This window comes from Chinchilla lanigera, unplaced genomic scaffold (assembly GCF_000276665.1).
Source record: "Chinchilla lanigera isolate Chin_1 unplaced genomic scaffold, ChiLan1.0 scaffold00048, whole genome shotgun sequence".
Taxonomy (NCBI): domain Eukaryota; kingdom Metazoa; phylum Chordata; class Mammalia; order Rodentia; family Chinchillidae; genus Chinchilla; species Chinchilla lanigera.
The window spans coordinates 11,111,227-11,136,953 of NW_004955449.1; the positions used below are offsets into that span (position 1 = coordinate 11,111,227).

Genomic DNA, 25,727 nt, shown 5'->3' on the forward strand with positions numbered 1-25,727 from the left:
TTAAAAGCATAGTCCTGTTACAGTCTGAAAGGCTGTTAGAAAGTTGCTTCACTTTACCAAGTCTATTTCTCTCCTTGCAAAATGAGGTGGATGCACTGTTCATAAGGTTATTGCAAGAATGAAATAATGCAGTTAACATAGATAATAACATAGGCAGTATAATGCTTAGCTTGTCTAAGGGAGGCTCAGTATATATTAGTACCCTCAACTTCAGTAATTATTGTAGCAACGTTATTGCTGCTAGACAAGAGAAATAGATAGGTTGTGCTTGTTAAATGAATAGCAGAATGAGCTGAAGGATTCACAACCCCTTATGTAAGTTCTGGAACATACCTCTGGGAACCTCGCTTGATAATATGGGAAAGGAGATCAGGGATTAAAAGTTCTATCCTCCCTCTTTCATAGTGTCTCAAATTTTGGTCTCTGACCTCTCTTCTCTCAGTCTACCACCTGGCAATCTCTTTTGTTTTCTTGTCTCTTTTTCTTTAGTCTTCTTTTCTTTTTCCTCTCACTCCTCTTTTTCTCTCTTTTAGCTCATCCTCCCGTCTTTTTATTTCCACCAACCTTTATGACTTGTACTTGGTCCAAAATGCCTTCTTCAGATCAATACATCATTTTAGTTCAGCACTCAAAAATAATTTCTTTCAGTCTTGAACCACTTCAGTTACACTGGGTTGACCTGGAATGTTTGTATTGTCTAGTGGCTTGGCCTCCTGGGCAATGAAGACAAGCACATGGCGCTGTGTCCACTTTATACCCATATTAAGGCTGTTCTCCTGAGGTTGTGGGTGTAGCAAATTCACTAGAAAAGAATCAGTCATGTTCCTAACACCTTGTTTTGGAATGTACTATGTGCTCAAGAAATTTCTGCTGAATAAGTGACGTCTCACAAATTTATGAACTTATTGTAGTTTATTGTATGGTTTATTCACATTTCCATTACCTTTACTAATAGCTGACTGCCAATATATGCTGAGTGTTAATTATGAATCCAACATTGTTCAAAGTACGTTAAACATTTAACAGTGGAATCCTCATAATAGTCCCAGGAGAAAATCGGAGACAGTAAATAAATTGTTCAACTTTGTAGAGCTAGTAAAGAGGAGAGATAGGTTGTGTGCTGAGGCATGCCCTATATGTCAGACAACACAGAACAAATCTATATAAATTTACACAAATAGAGATATTTTGGCATTTTGTAGTAATTATTCAAAATAGAGAAAGGAATTGTATGGCAGCAACTTAGTAGACACCAAGGGAGCCAAAATGTTTCCTTGAATAAAATGCAAATGAATGCTTAGAGAGTGTATCCATGTATGTTCCTAAGCACTTATTTCCTCTCCTCCCTTTCCTTTCCTGGTTATATATCTTACATTCGTTCTTTATTTTCCTTATTTGTCTTTCGCTTTAAGTATTTCATCCACATCTATTTAATTAGTAAATGTGATGGCTTCTCTTATTAAAGAAGCCACTTTTACTCCAATCCTGTTGTACTGCCACACTGTGCAACTTATCTGTGCCTTTTAAAGGATGATATGTGAGTAGAAAGGAAGGATAGTTGTCAATAAAAAGGAAAGTCTTTTGTGCATTCTAATCTCCAGAGCTGAACATATGCAAAACACACAGACAATGAAGTAAAAAAGCACTGCATAGTTCAAATTAAAATCAGGCGCTCTGTTAATAAACCCCCAAATAACACAGTCTTATTCCTCTTTTTCTGTAGTTATCTGCCAAAACTTTTATTTTAGCTTGGCAAGATGCAAGTTCTTAAAACCTTATTGCTCCTTTTAAAGACATGCTGAAATTATTTAAAGTGTTATTTTTTTGTGACTATACTATCCATGCAGGATTTTGTTTGATATTTTAGGAACTATATTTAGTCTATAATCTCTTTTACTACATTGATACTATTTTAGCCATTGAAAACTGTCAATCAGATTAAACTTGTCCTTGTCGCTTACTAATGTTAGCACCAAAGGATCAGTAGGTCAAATATCTGTTGAAAATTTGTTTAGAGATCTTCCCTTGACATTTTTTTAAAAATTAACTTTATTGGTACATTTAGGTATACATAATGATCACATTCATCATAGGGAATTTGTATGTGTACCTTATATAACTTGTTTCTTTTTTTCTCAAATCCTACCCTCCCTTTAACCCCTCTTCTTATTTACAAAAGCTGTTTCCATTTTTTCCTTGTTTTCTTTTCCCTTCCTTCTTTTCCCCCTGCCCCCTCCATAGTTCCCTTTCACATTTGAACATTTTCTTCCTATTTCATAATGGAGAGTATATATTTTGGTCCTTGTTTACCTTTTTGGTTTCTCACACCTGAGAAACTGTGCAGTATTTACACATATTTATCCAATTTATTTCACTTGAGTATGGTTTCAAGGTGCCTTTGACATCTTTAAGAAAAATTATTTGTTGTTCAAATTCATAAATTCCTGGAAACCTAGGAATTACTTATCATTTGCCTTTATAACCACAATGACTATATTAATAATTGTGTAAGATTTTAAAATTTCATTTATTAGTACATGGTTACAGTGCATGACATTTACAGTCCCGCTGAGGAGTAGGCACATGAACAAAACACAGTTTGCTTCTCTATTTAATCCCCTTCCCATCCACCTCCCTCCCTTGGTCTTGAAATCCCCTTCCTCTATTTATATTTACCTTGTTATTATTATTCTCAGCTTGTGTTTATGATATATAATGTTTACATTCATTAGGGTATTTAGTAACTATATATGGCAATATATTAATGTCTATTAAATTGATTAAATCTCAAGATGATGTCACTTGTCTATATCCTTAGAAATTTTTGTTGATTTGTGAGCATAACAATCTCAGGAATTTCCAGTGGAGAATGTGTCAGATATTGATTTCAGATACATTTTAATGCTCTTTTTGGCTGTCTATATTATTCACTCAAGGATTTTGCATTTTTAGAAGGATAGTCGACACTATTTGACTTTGCAAAATTATTATTTCTTTGAAAGAAATACAGCAATAGTTTGCTCTACAAAATGTTCTGATATAGTAGCAAAATTAAACAAATGTAATTGTACACTGAAGGTCACTATAGTAACTGAGGTGCACTAAACCAACTGAGGTGAACCTTCGCAGCAGTTGGTTAGTTGGGAAACAGCTGCTAAGTTTCAGGATGAAGAACTGGTCTAGCCACATACACAGATCAATTTTGTTCTGTTTATGGAAAATGGAAATCAGTGGGGTTTTTTGGTTTGTTCTAAGATGTCTCTTTCTTCCGTGTATAAGCTTTTCATAGATTGTGATGGTATCTTATCCACTTTGGTATCTACTAAATGAATATTTAATGCGTTGAATTTGTTGAAGTGGAAGAATGAAACGGAGGTGAAATAAGAGAGACCTAAAAGGTAAAGTTATATTTAGTTTGATTATCAGCCTAATTGCCCTCTATTATTGATTCTGTGTGATCCAAATGGGGCTTTCAAAATGTTAAGTTTAAAATAGATTGATGAGTGTCCAGTCGTATTTGAACTGGGAATTCATATGCACACCACATCTCAGTAACACTTGTAACCAATGTCGAGGGAAAGAAAGGAAGACAAACTTAAGAACCATTCCAAGAGGAAAAACGTGAAAAATTGCTTAGAGCAGGACAAAATGCACAAGAGTCAAAAATAATTCCAATTCATGAAGCTCAAAAATTGATATAATTCTTGTTACTGACAAGTTGGAAGTAAAAGGACACAGTGACACAATGGGAAGGTCATAATGTCTTGAAAAATCAGAAGACCTGGGCTCAGGTTCAAACCTCTCTCTAGTTAGTGATTCTGAACTGAAGGAAAGCCTTCAATTTTCTTGTTCCTAATTCTCTCTTTTCTAAAATGTATATTAAAATCATCTCATAAAGTTACTTCATGAGTATTGAAGTTAAAAATTTATGTTGTCATTTCAGGGATTGCTTAGAAACTAGAATCTATTTATTCTCTCAAGTAAAATAAGGATATACTTTTAAAAGTACAGGAAAAATCCTTAATAATGTGATCAACAGAAGAATCACTTAGCTCATTTTAAAGCTGCAAGTTACTTGGACTCTCCTCCCTCACTCTCCCTCTGCTTTTCGTTAGGACTCTGGTAGTCTATCGTGAACTCATTTCTCTGAGTTACTGTGCCATATTTTATGGTATTTTTTAGCCTAAAGTACAGAAAACGTAATTGCAAAAACATACACATCAAAGTAGTTTACTTTATATAATAAATATTTGTAGACAGAAGAGATTCAGAGTGGTAATTCCACAACTTGATTATGACACCCTTAACACAGTTGGCCTTTTTCATGCTTTTCTACTTCAGCTTATCTATAATGCTAGAGGCTTACATGGGTCCCCGATAAATATTTCCATCTCAGGCATTAGCTGTCTTTCAAGAAGAATAAAGGATATTCTTCCCTGAACATTTTTAAAAGTGAAGATTACCCATTACACACACTAGAAATAATTTCATTTGTGAACCAGATATCATGATACCAATATTTAAAGATATTTTTAAAATACTCAAATTGAACTAGCCAATAGAAAAAGATAATAAGATAGGGTTTTACTCTGAAATATAATTTATTGATAGTTCAGAAGTTACAGTGTAAATAGTTTAAATGTGCAGAAACTTCAATTAAATACCTTTCATATTGAAATTTCTTATAATAATTACTATGCTGAGTGCTAAATTGATTGAGTAACATAGCCAAGTTTCTAGTAGAAGCAACTAGAAATATATAAAAATGAGAGGGGTGAAAGCCAAGTGAAAGTTCCAGAGGAAGCACGAACAAGATCTACCTAAGTGAGGAAAATTTCATATAATAAATTTTGACTTCTAGAATAGGGATAGTAGGAGGTTCAACAGGAAAGGGAAACAGTAAGCATAGATTTCCACAAACCAAATCACAAATACATGGATGGCATTAGGGAATTATGAAAAGTTTCTATTGACACAAGTGAAGAAAATGGCTTCAATCTGTAAATTGGACTTTGACCACTAAATGTCCTCAGGGTCAGGTTTAGGAGCTGTAAGTACACAATAAGAAAGCTGAAACCCGGAATTATTTAAGGAAGCCAGTATCTTCTATTAGGGAAGGGAGTTAGTATGCAGAATGTAAGCAAAATCAGATATTTAGGGATTCCAATCATAAATCAGAATAATTTTATAAGTAAAAGAATTTTATAAATATCCATATGACCGTGCCAATTTATAAGGGCATAAGAACAATTATCTTAATATAAAGAATAAGTAAATCTAAGATTTTCTGGACCCCAGGAACAGGAAGAAAGATAATATATTTAGCAGAAATCTGATAATAAAGAGAGTTTATTTGGAAGATATTATACATTGCTCAGATTAGCATCCAATCCAATTAAGATAACTAGTGCAGTTTCAGATGCAAATATTTGAAAACTACAGGTCTGAAGCTTGGAAGAAATTTCAACAATATATTAAGATATTTAGATGTCATAGCTGTATTGATGATCCACAAAAACAGAGAGGAGATGTGAAATAAAAGATTCATAAAATGAAATACTTAATTGATTTCTGTCTCACATCTTTTTGTAACAGAATCACTATATACTTACCATTTGAGTATGTATTTGTATGTCTTGCCTTAGCTGTCTCTGAGAACCATATCCTAAAGGTTTTGGAATCGTTATATGATGGTTTGTGGAATTGATTTTCAAAGAGATTAGATATTCGTCTGTTCGTGCAATGAGAAATTGGAGAAATGAGGCCATTAGTGACTACTATTTTATTAAATCCTATCTTTATTTTTTAAAATTACCTTATTTTTAACTGAAGTTAGCATAAAATTTTTGAATCCCAAAACATCATTATTTACATAAATGAAAAGAACGTGCATGCCTATTATATGCAATAGTCATGATCTAGAATTCAGTATTTAATTAAATAATCTAACAATATCTATGGTTCTCTAAATCCCTTCAATTTTTGAATGAATCACAATTTGTTCATTAGGATTTATGAGATAAAAAGATCAAATGAGTGTATTGTTATGAAAATTCTCAGGCAATATATAACCAAATTGCCATGAACTAAGACAGCACCCATGAATATTGGCAGTTGCTAAATTAACAAAACAAATGCTTCTTTGATTTTATTAGAATTTCAAAGTTTAAAAGTCCTGAGTTGGTTGAATAAATTTTGATTTAGAAAGAAGAGCATCACTTTGCTTTCATATTGTACTTTTCAAAAATCCCAGAGGATCAGAAACATGATAGTACACCTATGTGAAATATGAATTTGTTTACAAGGGCAGCTGTTTCTTCTCCTTTGCTTATTTGCATCCTAAGTTTGTATATTTACAGTATTTGACTATTCCTCCTACAGATGCTGTTTTTAATGTTTTGGTTCAGTATTTAACTCCTTCAGTTTCTTTTTAGTCCATATTACTTAATTACCTATACACACACATATAAGAACTACATAAATACTTGCGTACTATGAAAATATGTATATATGGATATATATGGTACAGTACATAAAATGTTTTTGATACTGTGTCTGTTAACTGAACCAAAATTTTCTCTGCTTTTGCTTAGAGATGGCCTGCTTTGCAAAGGTCTGTATAAAAGGCTCCCATAAGCTGGTTTCAATAGCAATATGTGGGCAAGAGGACTGTTAATTCAAGAAAGATCGTTAGTTTATGCATATTCATTAAAATTATTTTAACGCAATTCAACTTTGTAAATGGTTGCAGCCAGAAAAAGCTCTAATTAGAGAATTAATTAGAACTTGGAAAGGTATACTGTAGGGTGATATGTGAGCTTTAGAAAAATACCTGCTGGGGAGCTTGCAGTACAGGTTGCATTTATGCCAGGTAGAAATAAAACAGGAGGTTTCAAGTCAAAGGCAAGAGAGAGTAGAGATTTGTTGTTCAAGTTAACAAATACAGTATATTTCAGATCACAGTTATACCTATGTCTTGCCCTGTTGGAATTCATGTTTAAAAAGAGCTTACTCACTCACATTCAAAAGTCAAAAAGTTCCAATATAGCATTAAACCCATTGAAATACGGAAAATCTAACTATGGAAACTGTTTTCCACGCTCAAACTGGTGCTTCTTTTTCTCTTAGCTACCTCCATGGTATCCCTGCCACCAGAAAGCAAAAGGAAGCAGCTGCTCTGAATATGTACAAACAAAAGGAGCTGTTTCTATAGCAACCATAGAACCCTGTGGAAAAGCTCTCCCTTTAACATTAGGCACCCTCTCGCCTCCTCACCCCTCCCTCTTCTTTGTGCACACCAGCGCAGACTGCCCTCGGACAGAAATGGCATTTGATAATTTGATACACATGGAGGACCACAGTGTCACGGCAGCCTTCCTTCCTACCTCACAAGAGCTGGAAGTCTTGCTCCTCAGCAAAGCTGATGAGAAGGCTATAGAACATGACAGCATTTATGGAGCCCTCTAGTTACCTGATGCCCTCAATTTTCCTTATCTTCCTTTAAAAAAAATAATAATGGCTTCTCTCCTTCACTACTTGATGAAGTAACGATGTTTCCTTCACCTCTGCCTTTCCTCTCGGTTTTCCTGTCTAGTCCATAGATATGCTTAGGAGCCAAATGTGGCATGGCTTCATGAAGTTTGTGACCGATTCCAGAGTTTCTATTAAATTAGATGAAATCTAGGACAGTATTAACCTCAGAGATAAATGCATGATGCAAAGTGTTTGACACTGTTGGGTTTTTTTCTCTCTGTGGTAGAATATAAAGGCATAGTTTATCTTAGTCGACTCAACTTGAGAAAACATATGCCAAATAATTAAAATTTTAACAATTTTATCTCCATTTTAATGTTTCTGCAAAGTTGAATTTTGATTTATCTATCAATAATGTGTTTCTTTCATTTTATATGCCTTTTGGTAGTTAGCCTTCAATTTACTAATTTCCTGTGTTTCCAAATTAGTTTTTCAATCAATAATTCAGAGACTTCAATTCATTTTTGTCAATAATTTAAAAGTTGTAAACTATTTAAATTTGGATATTCTCCATTAACTATCCTCATAAACAAAATATAGCTATTTGATAATACAAATTTATTTTATATTTCATTGAAATATTTAATCTGTGCAACAAAATGTACTAACAGCAAGGTACTCTTCTATTTATAAATTTATTACCTGATACTTTATAAACCTTAAGATACAACAATGCCTTGAATTAAACTTTCTAAATGGGGCTAAACCTTATAAAACTTGTCCATGTTAAAATTTAAATATTCATTTAAAAAGTGGTGCAAGTGAAATAGTACTATCACTTATTAATCATGTTTAAATGATTTCATAAATAAAACTACCAAATATTTATATGTGAATAGACATGAATAGATACACATATCAATGCGTAAGATAAAACTCAGAAAAAAATCCATTTATTTATACATTTGCAATATACGACAGGTATTTTTCCAAATCTGTGAGAAAAGACTGCCTTACGTGTAGTCAGCACTTAGGTATATCTGTGGAAAATGCATATATGTATACTTGAAAATTTACTTATAAGAAACTCAAGAAGAGATGAATTAAATATAAATGATGAAATTACAGCACCAGGAAAGCCATGAAAGAAACATTTTCAGAGCACTGAGAGCTCACTTTCCACTTATCAAATTGAAAAATTATGATTACATGTCATGTTGATCACTGTTGGGCATGGGAATCAAGTATGCTTATGTATTGCTGGTGGGAATATATACTAATAAAACTTCTCTTGAAGGGAATTCAAGTATAGTTTGGGAAATTTCATAAGTACATATTCTTTAGTTGTGTAATTTCACTTCTAGAAATATAGCTTACAAGTGCAATTAAGCACCTATGAGTGACAAAATATGTATTCGTTACAAGAAAGAAATATTTATGCCTATGAATACGGTACAGGTTTACTACATTTTTACAGCCAAATGGTAGAATTAGTTAGACATTCAGAGAGAGAGGCAGGGCAGCAATCTATTCATAAAGTCTTTACAAAGTGACAGGGAATAATCTCAAAGCTCAATTGTTAATTTTCTTAAGTCACAGGGCAAACAATGTACAGAGCAATCTAATTTTGTGTGGAAATAATAAACCTATGTGTACGTGTGTAATTTGCTTAGAATATCTCTGGAAAGACACACAAACACACACTAAGTTAGAAACTAATTAGAAACATCAAAAGTCTCTAGTGATGTAATATATGTACCTCAGTATCTTCATAACTAGCACAATTATTTTCATAACTAGTGAGAAGACTTCATTTTACAACTTTGGTATATTTTAAATTTTGTTACCCATTCAAAAAATAAATGTATAAAAATGTTCTAAAAATATTATTTTCTAATGCAATTTATTCAAAGTTTGGGCAGAAAACAGAGGAAAAATCAGAAGAGCTGTGAAGAATAAAAATTGCAAGTAAAATAAATTAAATGGAAATCCAATTTAGAAAACAGGTCTCCAATGACACTCACTGATCTTTTGAAAACTCTGATACTTGAGCTTATTGAAAGATACCTTGATAACAAGGAAATGGTAGACAAAGTTGAGTGGTAAAATTTTATCAAATTTAATGAAGAGTGTGATGACCACATACCAATGTGCAGTTCATATTGGTGGTCATCACACTCTCCATTAAATTTGATAAAATATTTGTTATCTTTACAAACACCTATAGTAAAGAGACAATAATGTGATGTAAACACAGTAGATTTAGATGCCTTTCACTCCTTGGAGATAACCCTCAAGCATATAAGAAAAGAAATGAGATAAAGTTAATATTAATAACACCAGGTAGAATATTTTTCAATTTCAAAAAAGAATATTTTTCAATTCATAGAAATAAAATTTGTAGCACAAAGCACGATTCAAAGTATACAATTCATCCTCGACAAAAAATGGTTTTCACTTTAAAACATGAAGCCAGAAGTAATATGATGGGTACCTCGTATTTAGAGTTTTGGACTCATACACACACCAGAATTCACGCACTTATCTGTGAATGACTTTTGACAGTTGCATCTCTATTTCCGTTTTTTCCTTCACCCTGGATTTCAATCTGTTCAGACTTACGTTCTTTTTTTTTTTGTTTGTTTGTTTTTTTTGTTTTTCTCCGGTACCGGGAACCGAACTCACGACCTTGCGTTTGCCAGGCAGGCGCTTTTTGCCGTTGAGCTAAATCCCCAGCCCCAGACTTACGTTCTTTATTTCACCTTGTGCTCTAAAGAGTAAACTTACTGCTGAAATCCTTATTAACAGAACTCCAGGCTTCTATCTGGTGTCCTCCTATATTCTTTCTCCTTCCTTCTTAACCTTTTCCTACTTACACAAAAAGTTAGTGCAAATATGCATGCCAGCATTATGACATTGTAAAAATTTTGAATTTCTTTTCATAACTCCATTTGATGTGTATATGGTTGTATATATGTAACAACTTCAAAATATAACAGTTTTTTTAAAAATTATGTTAGCTAATCAAAGGTTTTTGCGTGAACCACCTTGCCTGTTTAATGTAAATTTATTTTGGCTAGAGTAAACTGAATGTATGATACTTTATGACATGCTAAAATAGCAATATACACAGTATCTACTCAGTGATATTTGTAATATTTGGTGCTTTAACAAATGTTCTTAATCTTTAGAAAATAATACATGAATTAATGGTTTTGGGCATCCATATTTAAGATCACATTGTTTCATCCCTGTCAATTTTGGTCTCTTTTACTTGCTTTTCATATCACTTCTGTGATTTCTTATGTCTGCCAATAATTTTACTGGAAAAATGAACTTACTTTTATCACTTTGAAAACAGCATTTATGTATCAGTTTGCATTTCCATCGGTTTCTAATAATACCTTAGGATAGTCTTGATAGGATAGTCTTTACTGATTTTATTAATTTTACAAATATTTAAATAGAGAAAAAAATGCAATACACCAGTTGTAAAATATTATACAAGCTACACAGAGAAGGAATATGCCCTTGGAAATCGTTTCCTTCTTACACTTATCTGGAATATTGCTATATCCTGCTTTGAATTTTTATGCTCACGCTAGCCATTAAATCAAAGCCTCACTGGTTCTTATGGCTGTTGATTTTATCAAATGAAATTTCCACTGACATCATACTGTCCACAGCTCTTTCAGTTTTTGACCTGCAGTGCCCTGACTTGAAATTGACACAAAAACTTACAGTTCTGATAATATATTACTGGAAAATATTTACCCATTTTTTTATGCAGTACATATAAGCAAAGGCAATGCCAAATATTTTGGAATAAAGAAATACAAGAGAGGAAGTTTAAAAGTATTATCAGTATAAAATCTGTCCTTCAGGCAGAGGCATGTAAACCTTCACAAACATATATTTTACACAAGCACACGTGCACACTTGCACGTATGTTTACAGTATCTTTATTAAATTGCTTTCATGATCCATTACATTACTTGTCATAGAGTTTACAAGAGGGTAAACCTGAGCTTTTATTCAAGACTATGGCAGTAGTTGACACTTGGTAGGCAATGACTAAACTTGGAATAAATGATTAAACCAATAAGCTCAAGCAGTGTACACAGCCTCTATAGGACCCATTTTCTTCTCAAGTCAATTCTCCTGCAAGGGCTCCACCTAACCCAGGCCAAACTTGGGATGTGTGCAGTCCGCTGACGCAGTAAGCTCCAACCACCGTATTTCCTGTCATATTTTCAGCTTCTCTGATTCTTATAAGTATCAGCTTGGTGATAGAGAGAAGCGCACTGTGCAACTTGTAGTAATTTAAAGTTTTAGGTAATGAAAGCAATGCTACATAGGTGACATATAAAATGGATATATATTTTTGATGAGATAATTATGTTTCAGCATAACAAGTGCAAGGAAATATGAAAGAGTAGTTAGTATTTGATACAAGGATGGATACTGATGCAGGACCTGCCATTTTAAAGACTAAGAAGAGAGGTTAATGGGGATGAAAATATGTTACATGCATGTATCAATATACCAAAATGAATCTTAGCATTCTGTATGAATAAAACACACTAATAAGAAAACCTTCATCATTGACGATTTTAGAAATAATTTAGAAATAAAATGGTGTTTAGTGAATGCTCGGTGAACCATGGTCCATCCCTTAAAGGATCACACATTCTGTTATGAAAGTAAAGTTGTAAAATTCAGCAAAGTAATAGGAGTTTAAAGAAATGAATCCTTTGGATTAGATGTGGGAATATGGTTCCTGAACAGTGCATGGAATAGTATGTGGAAAAATGAATAAAAATAGCAAAGTAGAAAGAGTCATAGTAACAATGATGGATCTTACCATCTCTGTTCCATCCATCATATGTAAAATATTTTTAAGATTTCACAAGAAATCTAATATTTTAGTACAATCAAAACTGACTTATAATTTCTTTCCAAACAATTTCAACGATGAATGCAAGAGCAATTATTTTAATGTATCTCATTATTTCACAATCATAGAGGCCCCCAAGAAATGGACCTGAGATGACCTGATGGTTATTCCATCGTGACCATCACTACAAATGCACCTTGACTTGTTCTAGTCACCTACTTGAAAGATGATATTTCAAATTCATTCCCTTAATGCCAGGCTGAACTCATTTCCCAGGCTGTATTGCCACCTGTGCAGCTACCCTTCTTCAGGAGATGCATGGTACCGAAGACCTAACACAAAGTTGCAGGGATCCTACACTGAAAGAAGAATACAGTCCAATTTACTTTTCTGGCTAGAGACACTGATCTTTCAACCCAACAATCTCCAGGTCTCTACTCTCCTCTTAGGTGGGGTACAATAATGAGTTTTAGGGTCTAAAGTTACAAAAGCAAGAGATGTGTTATTCCTGGAGTTAGAAGAATCCCAGTCCCAACCCTTACCTTCCCTATCTTCCTTTGTTGAGAAAAAATTTCTCATTTGATTAACAAGGAATTTTCATGGAATCAGGCCAATACCTTAATTTTTCATTGTTCTGTGCCATCCTTTGTTTCTACAAATAGTGATCTATTTTCTTCCTTATTTCCTTGAATTGAAAACGGGTTCATAATAGTATACTTAATTTTTTTTCCTTTGGGAATATCAAGATCTCTCATGAGAGATCAAACTTTTGCTAAAAGATAGTAGCATTTTAACCTTTTGTTTGCTTTCAGTCTTTATCCATTCTTCTCTAAATTGACTCACAAGACAAACATACAAAGTAAACTTGTAAGGAGATACAATAATACAGGTTTTGCTATAGGAAACAACTCCTACTAAATTCAATGCCTTATTAGAGTGGCTAGGCTGTATATGTTAACCTCTATGTACAATTAGTTGACTAAAGCTAAAGACTTTCTTCAATATCTTTGTTTACTGTTTATATTAGAAATAATTGGTTTTCAGTTTGACTGAACAATAACATCCCAGTAGCAACATAATCTGGCTGCTCGTCCTATACCCTGTCCAAGCCTTACATGGACCCAAGACCTCAGACAACTGCCAGCCCCTCCAGGGAACTTGTTGTCTTTTTCTCCTGGCTCAAGATCTATGTCTTGTGTTTCCTCAGAATGAACTCATTAAACTTCCATTTGTTTATTCAATAAATATTTACTCATCTCTTCGTATGTTTCAGGCTCATCAGGCTCCATGGAAACAATAGAGAACGTGGGTTATATTTTTACCCAGTTGTTAACAGACCAGATCTATGTGTAAAATCTCTGGCCATTCTCACAGCACTTGCTCTATGCAGAATAGTGAGCTTGCTGATATCAATGAACATTAGTAGTATCTCAGTAGCCCAGGGAAAGAATTCACATGTATTGCAAGGTTAAGTGCATAAAAGTATGGCATTGAATGGTAGTGCATGTAGTAAGTGTTAAATTACTGGGGAAACTTCAGTGTGTCTGCAATTGCCCCAAGACAAAAAGATCTTCAGTTACCGTTTACCTGTGCTAGATATTTGTGTCCTAGTTATCACTGAGAAATCTAGGATCTTAAATCATGTGCTCCCAGGACACAGGAGAAAACTCCCTGCACACCATTCTGTAGCCTCTTTGTGAACCTTGAAGAAAAAAGTCAGCTTTGGACTGTAGTTCTTTTATTTTATTTAGAAATTATGTAACAGGAGATACCTTTAGGTTCAAAAGTTTCTGCAGATATACTTCTGTTTTGTGTGAGGTTTGGGAAGACAAGTGGCTTATTTCATGGAGGTTTTTTGTCTCTGACCAGATTTAAATTCTAGGAATAATCCTCTTTCACTTCATCAGTAGTCTGATTAAAGCTGCACTTTTAGAAAGGGAAAAATGCATCAGATAGACTAATTGAGGAATCTGAAGGACAGTCATTAAAATCAGCTGCCTTTTCAATACACATGGAGGGATTTGTCTGGGAACCCTTCTTTCAAATGATACTATTTCAATCATGCCTAATATTTAAATCTCCAAACACTGATATTCCCATTTTAATTTTAGCTGGCACCAGAAGGAAATGGTAAAACAGCAGATGATTACCTCCGTAATTTATTCCACATTTTCTAACAGCTTTACAGATTCAAATAAAAAATAATAACCTAAAAATGAAACATGCAACACTAAAATTAAACATAGAAAAATATTCTTAAACCAAGAGATGTTTTTTTTTTTTTGTAAATTCCCAAATGGTGGAAAGTAAATTTCACAGTGAAATGTAAACAGGGCCTAATTTTATCACTGCTTATGTTGTGATGACTAACTTGAACTTTTAAAGAAGTGATATTGATGCAGGTTCTATTAATGTAAATTTTATGATTATTTAGCTAAAAGATTAGCTGATATTTGTTTTTGAATTTACATTACCTAAGAACAAATCCCTCTTTAAAACACCTTTCATATATGATAATTATTCTGTATGGCAAGATCGCTAAAGGTTTCAATTTATTATAATTAAGAGTTTCAATGAAAACAACAGAGAGTGAATTTTCCTCAGATGTAACAGAAAGGAGACTGAATAAGTATCACTTCAACAAGAAGTGTTTATTGAGATAATACTGTGTTCCTGGAATCATCCTAGGTTCTGGGAACAGCAACAAATGTGCAGGGCCGTTGCTGTCATGGAGCTTACATTCGAACTCATGCCTTAGGTAAAGCGTCGGTAGAGCATGCTCTTGGATTATATCTACATGCCCCCCTCCAAGCCCTCATGCATGTATACTAGGGCCTTGTGGAGGTGGCTAGATCACGGGTGTATAATTGTGGATTGGGGTGTGATAACTGAGTTAGCCCCTGACTGGCCAGCATAGTTCTGGGAGTAGTTAATGGGATTACCCACCCTTGGGGCTGAGGGGCACCAGCTAATTACACTTTCAGCTTGGATAACATGGAAAGGGAAAGGAAGGCTGGTTGCTTGCCGGCTCCCACTTGCCTTGCCGGGAACTGGTTCTCCTCTCTGGTTCTCTTCTCTGATTCCCCTCGGCCATGCTGCTGTGCCCTGGAGCCAGACACCTGTGGACTGAAACCTCTACAGACTGGGGTAAAATAAACTTTTCCTCCTTTATTTCCATGGTGTTAGGAATTTTACGTAGCAATGAGAAAGGTAGCTCAGATAGCAACCAATATCATTTTGTTTTGTTTTGTGTTGTGTTGTTTTTTTTTTTTTTTTTTTTTTTTTTTTTAGGAAGGGCCTCCTGTTTGGTTCATAGTGTTGAAGTATTGATTTATTTTAGATTGAAAATATATAAAAATTTATTAGACTCTTAAAATCTACTGAATAACGTGGATATTTTCAATTTACTTTATAACTCATATGAATGACTTATGAAAAATCAAAATAGAATAGTTTACTCAGCATAAATATAACAGAACAATATCCCTTGAGATAAAATGTTAAATGCTAAATTAAAATGTCATTTATTTATCTTTACTTCCCATAGTATTTTGGTAAGGCTAAGATCTACATTTTTCTGATTCTACAAAACTAAGATCTACACTTATTTAATTCCACAACAATAAGGAAATGCCACTCTGGGTATATGACACCCCACACCTAAATTTCATGCAAATATTCACTTAAATATAACAAGTATAGAGCATTGGTTTAATTCTCTAAAATATAAATTGTACATATTTTCATAAGTCAATAATCAAATTACAGTATCTCCATGTGTCTGGTTTATTGCTTTGTTTTGTTTCTTGAGACAGTGTCTCACTGTGTACTTCTGACTGGCCTTGAACTCACTATGTAGCACAGGCTGGCCTAGAACTCCTAGCAATCCTTCTTCTTCAGGCTGGGATTACAGATATAGCCCACTATGCCCAGCTCAATGTGTCTATTTTTGGATCGAAATTTCTGCCAAATCTAAGAGTGTTTATTTGTGCTTTCTCTCACTTACTTTTCATACTGAGGACTGTTGAATATGACCACCTTTAATCGAAAATCTGTACTCACATAGTATCACAGAAGGGTGCTCACTAAACACTTCTGAGAGTAACTGCACCGGTAAATAACTCTCATTTTTCTACTCTTGTATAGTTTAGGACTGCTGCCTGTTGTTCTATTAACGCACTATCTTTCCCCCCATCTGCTTTCAGTTTTGTGCTCAAATTCATCTGTTATTTGTATGACAATCATTATGCTATTTTGGTATTATGCACTTTGTGTTGTGAAAGGCTATTTCTCAAGATATTTTAGTGAAAATAACATTACTATCACCAATGGATAAACTATCATTCTCAATTCTTTTCATTTATATAGCATTTTACTTGTTCAAAATGCTGTTATAGTCATGACCTACATATGTTATGCTCAAGATTAAAAGTAGTGCCATTTAATACAACGTTCAGAGTTGAAATGCATATGAAAATATAAATGATCATTTTCTAATACATGTGAGCTCTTTCTGTGCAGATAGATCTTCTAGAACTTGAAAATGTATCATCTATAATTTTTAAAGCCTTTATGGAGAAAAAGAAAGTGAGAAGAAGCTAAATAGGCAGGAGAAATAATTCTTGAACCTAAAGTCACTCACCTAGGAAATCTTATTAGCAAAAGGTGAGCAACTTGTTTCAAACTAATTTAAGAATTATAAATTGGAATAGTCCCATCTACAGCAGTTCTTCAAGGGTATCAACAGACAGATTATAGAATTAGAGATTTTCTGTTTAACAGAATGGACTTCAATTTACATAAAGGAGAAAAATAGTTAAAAAGTATTAGAAATTCACCGACTCAGCCTAGGGTTCTACCCATTTCAGCACTACAGTTTGGGTAGAAGAGAACACTAGGTATTATGAGTGCCTTTGAGTCCTGCCTAGATTCTGCTTGGGGTTTGGATTCTAGAAAGGAAGCATGTAAATGACTTGGCTTAAGCTATAGTTCCTAATCTGTATGCTATTCTGTAAAATTAAAAGTTATATTTCATAGCTACGACAGAAAACTATGCTGAAGATAATTGCAATTGTATGCAAGCATTCTCCACATCCAGCCAGGCCAAATTCCATAAAGCAAAAATATAATACTGAGTATTTTGGGGGGATGATATAAAAGAAGGAATGCTAAACATTCCTCTAAAATGTTACCCATCACCACAATAAGCAAACACGGAAGAGAAAGGAGATTAGAACCAAATTAAACACATTTATAATATTTAGGCTTTCCTAAATATTATCAAATTAAAGATTAGGATTAAAGTGTAGCCCTTCATGGAGTTCAAAACTTCTCTTTAGTAATTAACCTAGAAAGGGCTAGTAAATGTTCTTAATCTTCAGTGGTATTATGTGCTTCTTTGACCTTCTGATGAAAGCTTTAAACCTCAAATTTGGATAATTTTTAAGTCAAAAAATTTAGAGAATACATTTACCTAGTTTTCAAAATATGAAACTATATTCATGATATATAAATTTCTATGCTTTCTCAATAACACACTGAACAAAACCTAAGGTGATGATTTCAAAGTGACACATCCTTTGAGATATCCACAATATTGTAATTGATACGAAGTATCTTAATTCTCTGTTTGGAACAAAGTCATAGAAATTTTTAATGATTCTGTGATGGATGTCTTTCCCTTCTAAGTTTGTGTACTCCCTGTGCCAGAGTAAAACAATTTGTACCTAGGGTGAAAAATCTAAGACATCTAGAAATTTAGTGGGCCTGAGAATCTCACAGCACTGCAATCCTATTTTATAATCAGACTACGCTTCTGACGGAGTCTGGGGAATAAATGATGCGGCCGGGAAGTAATTGATTTTCATTACTGAATTGGATGTTTGTTTTATTTTTAAGCTTGACCTAGAGGTTGAATACAGGAGAGGTAAGTCTTAAAGAGTTTAGAGAGAAAAAATTAAGCCGGTTAAATTTTTAAAATGATAAATTGAAAACATTCATGTACAATAACATGAAGAAAAAAACCTCAGATTTTCAATATGAGTTTATTTTTCCAGATTTAGCCTGTTTTCTGAATAAATATTGAGAGGCATAACATTCTTCCCTCTTATTCCCATGTGTGAGAACTGGAACAAAAATAATTGCAAGGTGACACATTCTTCCATACACTCAAAAAATGTGAGTCCAACAAATTTAACTGCTGATGAAAATCGCATAAATAATTCTCATCAAGTTAAACATATCTATTAATCTACCCTTTAAGTTCTATAAATGGCTTAATATACTCCTGAGACCTCTAAATTAGCTCTAGTATAGGAGTATCATGTAAGTTCACTTATTAAACATAATTTGGAAATGTTTTATAACATATTAATTTTTTTACACATCTTCTGTAGATTTTATTAATACCCTGAATTCTATAAGCATATTATTCATTTTAATATGAAGCTTATCCAGTTATAATGACATGATAATTTGAAAAACTATCTAGAATTTCTAGGTCATATTCATTTTAAAATTTTCTAGGGTTCCATTTTTTCCCTCAAGTAATATTTTGTTCTTGATGAGATTAAAGTTGAGCCTTGAAACATTCTCTGTGCTGTTTTACCACCCAAAACATAGCAAAGCTGTTCCCTGTTTTGTACTCCCTCCTTATTACCAACCTTCCTAACATGACACTGCCTTGAAGCTAATGCCCATGTACATTTTGGGCTTTGCAAAAGCTGGTTTTCTGTCATCCATGATTTGAGTTTTCATTCTTATCTCTTTTATGTTAATGTGTTGAATCCCGAGTTGCCATTGCTTTTAATTAATCTGATTAACCTTCCTGGTCTCACATATGTCCCAAGTGTAACCTTTATGTTTGAAATCAGAGAAGCTTCACTTTGAAGGTCTTTCTAGGTCATCAGTAGGATAAAATTAAGTTTACTCATTAAAAAGATTTGTTCATTCCTATCACAGAATTTATTTCTAACCTCCTTCTTTCCCAGCTCTCAGCAGGGATGTGCAATTTCCTTCATCCAATCTTTACTATCGTCTTTAACTTCTAATCACTTCTCTCTGGCACATCCTTTTAACACTCATTAAGGCCCTTTATATTCCACTAGCTTGCTCTCTGTAATACACTGCTTTTTGGTATTTTCTGTCATGTTCGGCATATCTAGGCATTCCTGCCCACCTGTCATCCCAGCAGTTTGGAGATTGGTTAACCTTCGAGTAGCTTCTTCAAATCATTACCTGAATGTCAGCTTCTTAACCAAACTTACTACTTACGATAGCTATTGGCTAGCAACCTTTCCACACTTCTCTCCCCTAAATTCCCCAATTTCTTAGTCTGCTGAATGTTTTACATGTTAATTGCAAAATAAATATTATAAAATTTACTTATATATTGTTTTTATTATATTTATCATCTACCTATTTTGCTAGAATGTGAAGCTTTTATGAGTAGAAATTTTTATTTATTTTATTCACTAACATACTCTATTAGCCCACCATATATAGATACATAGATAGATAGATAGATAGATAGATAGATAGATAGATAGATAGATCTCCAGGAAAATTTATTGGATTAATATTTGTGGATGTAAATTACATTATCTGTATTTAATAAGCTGAAGTAGGATATAGACTCAGTAGATTTTGATTGGTGTTGTATGTTTGTTTGTTTGACATAGGGTCTCTTTATGTGACCAGACTGACCTTGAACTGAAGGCAGTCCTCCTGCCTCAGCTTCCCAAATGCTGGGATTAGAAATGTGCGTCACCATACTTGGCTTCATTAAGAATCATTAAGGTCATGATACATGTATTTTGTTGTCAGCATTAAATATATAGAATATATATATTTTTATACTCTGGGTAATCCTTCTAAAAATACAAGATACTGGATTCCATCATTTCTGATACTAACAAATCAAAGTTTTGCATGATTTCTTCTATTATCTTTGGTTCACTTTATTATTAAAATCTCATATATAACCCCATTTTAAATAAGGCTTATTTTTAAGATTCATTATTTATTTCTTTGCCTTTCTTTTTTACTTATTCAATTGTTGTTCAAACTAGATTATTATCTGCTACAATATTTTTAAGACTTTGTTATTATATCACTCAGTTCAGTCATCATTCAATGGAATATTCAGCTACACTTTGGATTTGAAGTTTAAAACTGAAAATACATTAAGAATATTTTAATAGAAATTGTAATTTTATACAACAAATTAATCAAAAACCATCATACTTTTTTCTTTCTTCCTGCTTTCATTCTCAGAAATAAATCTAAGGGGCTGGGGATTTAGCTCAGCAGCAAAAGCGCCTGCCTGGCAAGCGCAAGGTCGTGAGTTCGGTTCCTGGTCCGGAGGAAAAAAAAAAAAAAAAAAAGAAATAAATCTAGAGTTTTAATTATCAAGTGCTAATGAAAGAATTATTTAAAACATCATGGTAATACAAAAAAGATGTAAATTATGTTCTTTCTTTGTTTTAATTCTCTTTTATTGCATCATGATTATTTTTAAAAGATTTTGAGGCAGTTCAAGTTTTCAATGTTTAAAATATCATCACTCAGGGGCTGGGGATTTAGCTCAGCGGCAAAGCGCCTGCCTGGCAAGCGTAAGGTCGTGAGTTCGGTTCCTGGTACCGGAGAAAAACCAAAACCAAAAAAAAAAAATATCATCACTTAAATTTTCAATGCGAATTCACTATGCTGGACTTGTAATTTTGCATTGCAGAAATCAAAATAAAAATGATTTCCTAATAGTTTCCTACATTTTGACTGTGTGAATTTATGGTATTTTACCTGATTTTTTGATTTCCATAAGTGCCTCAGTTTTATCGCTAATTTTTTTATACTTTCAAGACTTTGGTGATGTTATGGAATTAAAATTTTCAACGACTCTGTGTAAAATTTCAAGTTTGATTTATTATTTCAGGCGGAAAGCATGTAAAGCTTGGCAAAGTGTGATGAGTTTTGAGTTTGAGTTTTCTGGTTCATTTAAGTTAGGATCTCAAAGAAAATCTCAAGGGAAAAGAATGCACAGGAACTAAAACTTAATTCACTATAAATATTTTAAAGATAAAAATACTTTCTGACCTCTAAATCAAATCTTTGTTATATATTAGCACTGATAACATTACTATCCAAATTAGCCATCTTCTTACAGACTAAGAAGACAAATTACTATTTAAAGATCATAAATGTTGCTGTGACCTTATTAAGAATGATTCCACTGAAAAGCAAAGTTATTGAATCTTACTATTATTAAACCTATTTTCCAGTAATATTAGTTTTTGTATTTATGTTGCATTTCCAACTTGAAAATCTGAAAACCAAAATATCATAGGAGGGAACATTAAAGGAAAATTATCTTTTAGTAGTTCATTTTCAAGATCTTAAGATACAGGAACTAAAATAGCTATGTTTATTCTAGATTTATTCTTCAACCACTTTGGAAGTTTTATTTCCAAATTCTTCACATGGAAAAATACTGATATTTGTAAAATTACCTCAGCCCTAAAAATCAAGGTGTTAACTCAGCCCACAAGTAGCAAGCTTTGACTTATTTAAAAGAATGCATAAAACACACTGATACTCCTCAAAACATTTTTGCCCATACAAAAACTGAGAAAGAATAGAAAGTTTTAAGAGGAAAAAAATCTTTAAAAAATAAAGGTGAAATTTTTTTCTAACATATGCTTACAATAGAAATATCTCCTTTTTATTTTTTTATTTATTTAGTGTTTTTGGTACTGGGAATTGAACTCATGACCTCAGGTTTGCCAGGCAAGTGCTTATGCCACTGAGCTATATCCCCAGTCCAATATCTCTTTTTTAAATTTTGAAAAATGAAACTTAAATATGAAGAAAATTTTTGTTGAAATTATCTTTTAAGATTATTATTTTCAAACAACAGAAAAAAATATAGAATAAAATTTCTAACTTTCTACATTCCTACATACATCATCTAATATTTGTGGTCACACTGTATACTAAAAATACATCTTTTTATAACACCTTTAGATAGAGATATTTTGTTAAACTGCAGTTATAAATGGTAGATCACATATAATGAATGGGGAGAGCTGAGCCTCAAGTAAATGAAGCTTAAAGCAGAATTAAACTTGAACTGACAGAAGTCTGAGTCAAATTGCTTCATATTTCATGGTTATTGACAGGACACTATATGTTGTCTTTGTTACAGGATAGAATCTTTACTACTCATGTGCATGTTAAGTTAAGGAACTGTGCAAGGTTTTTCTCAAGTTTCTGTGTCTTAATGCCTTGCAGGGACTTTCAGTATTTTGGTTGCCTGGGTGTCAAAAATGCAGTAAGTGAAGACCCATGGGCAGGAGTTCTAATTCATACAAAGTATTAGGTTATTTGTATATGGGAACTAACCAAAAGGTCAAGCTGGGTCTGAGTATCAGCAGAACTGACACACCAGGCTCTTCTGGAACCACAGGTTAGCGTGGTGGTAATCAAAAATTCTGTAAATGTGAATAAAGCTGCATGTGTAGAATTTAAATTGTCAAGACAGAGCTAGGAAGAATATGGTGATGAAGGCCAGGAGGAATTAGGAATACCTGCCTGGTAGGGAAGCTTGTTGCCAGTGGAGAATTTAATTACAATGAATAGGAAGAAAAACAGGTGAATCACAAGGGAGGAAAAGGCTGTTGCTTAGGCTTAAAAATTTTTATTGTCAGAGATAATGTATTTGAGAGAAACTACCAATATTAATATGCTAATACAATGAAAGTCATATCAAGTTTTCTTGACAATTAGTACTTCAGGACTATTTATATTGAATTTATGCATTTACTAAAGAAGACCTTTGTGGTTGTATGAATTCTTTGTGATCTGGGATGTAAGTGGCCAGGCACGCTTGTCAGATTTTCATGATCTGACAAATGGATATGTTTATAAAAGTGATTTCTTTATTGATTCTTTCTTCATCGACCCATCTCCCTAGTGGTTTCTTGGTCACTAACCTTTTTGGGAATATGGTGAACTAAAGTACTGTGTGAAATTTGAAATGGAAAAAAAAATAGTTCATTCTGTAAAATACATTGTAATAAATTAATTCCACCAGAACCTAAATGAACGTGAGATTTTATTGCATAATTTTTGAAAAGATCTCCCCTTCTTTCTTCTACAAGTTTGACATACACAGAAATGTCAAACATAGTTTTACACTTCTTGACAATGTGTCTTAATTATTGTTTCAGGGTTAAAGTTTTTAATGACTGGCTGAGGAACTGAGATTCCATAGTGGTATCATTTCAATTCTAAGTACTTCTTTACAACCAAGTTTCCTTATATTTACTTTTATTGTCAGTGTTTTCAGTTTGTGCTGAGTCACTGAGATCCTGGCTTCTGACACTCTCCATTGATAACAAGCCCACTTCACTTTACATACCTATAATTTGTAACACCAGAAATGTGATGTCTTCCATTCCATTTTCAGAAAGTCGGAATTCTGACTATTCATTCTTAAATTTACTTAAATTTAGTAACTTAGTCCTCTGTCCTCTTTTCAATTTTCCTTTACTAACATTCTATCTTAGTTATTAGTATTAGTATTTGTATTAGTATTCATATTAATATTAGTAGTGCTGGGGATTGTACCCAGGGCCTTATGCCTATAAGGAAAGAACTCTACCACTGATCCACTTCCCCAGTCCTATCTTACCTAATATTATTTTGATTTTAAAGTCTTTGTTTATTCCTTTTATTTATTTATTTATTTATTTATTTTTGCCTTTTTTTAAGGCAGGGTCTCACTATGCAGTTCAGGCTGGTCTTGAGCTCACTTTATAGCCCAGGCTGGTCTCTAACTCACAACAATCCTCCTGCCTCAGCCTCCCGAGTGCTGGGATTACAGGTGTGCACCACTAGGCCCGGCCATTGTTTATTCCTTATTTAATCTTAAATATATCCATTCTTTTTCTTCTTTCTCCTTTCTCCTTCACTTTTTCCTTCATGATGTGAGCATGGAAGAATTTCTCTTCCCAGAATTTCTTTTAAATTCGTAACTTATTCATTTTTTAAATAAATGCATAAGATATAAAATTCAAATTGCTAAGAATGGTGTACAAACAGGCTTTCATGTATAGTCCTTAGCCATTCAGAGATCACGACTATAACAAGTCAGAGAGAGTGAGAGAGACAGTGATAGAGTGTACTACATGGAGCAATGGGGCAAATAGCAGAGAAGACAGTAGGAAGAAGCAACTAGTGAAATAAGAAAAGTCCCATCTAGGGAAAGAAGCACAGCAGGAAAACTGTCTCCAATACGACAGACAAGAGTAATTTTATTAGCTCTGCAGAACTTGAATCGGATTACTTAAAGCAAAGAATAATATTACATTTTACCAAAGATCTGAATGTGCTACTTCTGAGGTGTTATTTAGTCTCCTACTTCCCATTTTGATAATAAACTTCTACAGTGAGGTAATCTGAGAGTGTCTCTAATTCCTATTACAAGTGCTATTAGCAGGTCACAGAGAGATAAGTCTTAAGTGAGAAGATAAATCCAAACATTCTTTGCATTCATAAATCCACCTACCAGAAACATGGTGGCCTAGAAGAAGATAAATATTGTAATTTCTTAAATAAGAAAATAAAACTTTTACAATGTATATTTCTGTTTAATTTTTTGCCTTTCCTGGGCCACACTGAGGGAAGAGGAATTGTCTTGAGCTGTATATAAAATATGTAATACAGTTAATGTATATAAGTAACAAAATTTTATTTTTATATTTGTTATTATAACATTTAAAAAGAGAAAAAGAAGGCAAGTGGCCTTAGACCACATGCTTGAGAGTTCTTAACATTTTATACATATTTTATTTTGCATTGCTTCATAAAAATGGAGGAATATTTTGAAAAGTATTCTAACAATATGTAAATATTTCTGGTTTTTATTTTTATGCTTTTAATCTGTTAATTATGCATATTGATTAACAGAGATACATTACAGATTATACAAATGGAGACATTAATACTTAAAATTAGGGCAGGCAAGTGCAATATTCTGAGTTTGATTCCCAGTACCCAAAGAAAAAAAAACCTTAAAATTTGAAATCTAAAATCTAAAATGAATTATGAGCATGTTACCTAACACAGAATTGTCATAATCCACAGAGTTGTTAGTAAAACAGTGGTGATAAAAGAATAATTACATAATATGGTATATACATAAGGCACAATTATTTATGGTATATATTGTATAAAATAACAATATATGCTCTATAACTTATTTAGTAGATAATATAAATATATTTAACTCTATTATATAAGTGTTTTTGGTTCTTTTTTTTTTTTTTTGGTTTTTCTCCGGTACCGGGAACCGAACTCA

At 33.1% G+C, this 25,727-nt stretch overlaps 1 protein-coding gene and 1 long non-coding RNA gene across 2 annotated transcripts in view; one reads left to right on the forward strand and one right to left on the reverse strand.

Annotated features, from left to right (window-relative positions):
* The window catches only part of Kcnh7 (potassium channel, voltage gated eag related subfamily H, member 7), a 442,427-nt gene that overhangs the window by 58,460 nt on the left and 358,240 nt on the right, over positions 1-25,727 (forward strand). The window lies entirely within an intron of this gene.
* LOC102016000 lies at positions 4,100-7,169 on the reverse strand. Its single transcript, XR_262497.1, has 3 exons — positions 7,021-7,169; positions 5,613-5,731; positions 4,100-4,431 (listed from the first exon to the last, which is right to left on the reverse strand). It is a non-coding gene; the product is annotated as an uncharacterized LOC102016000 (long non-coding RNA).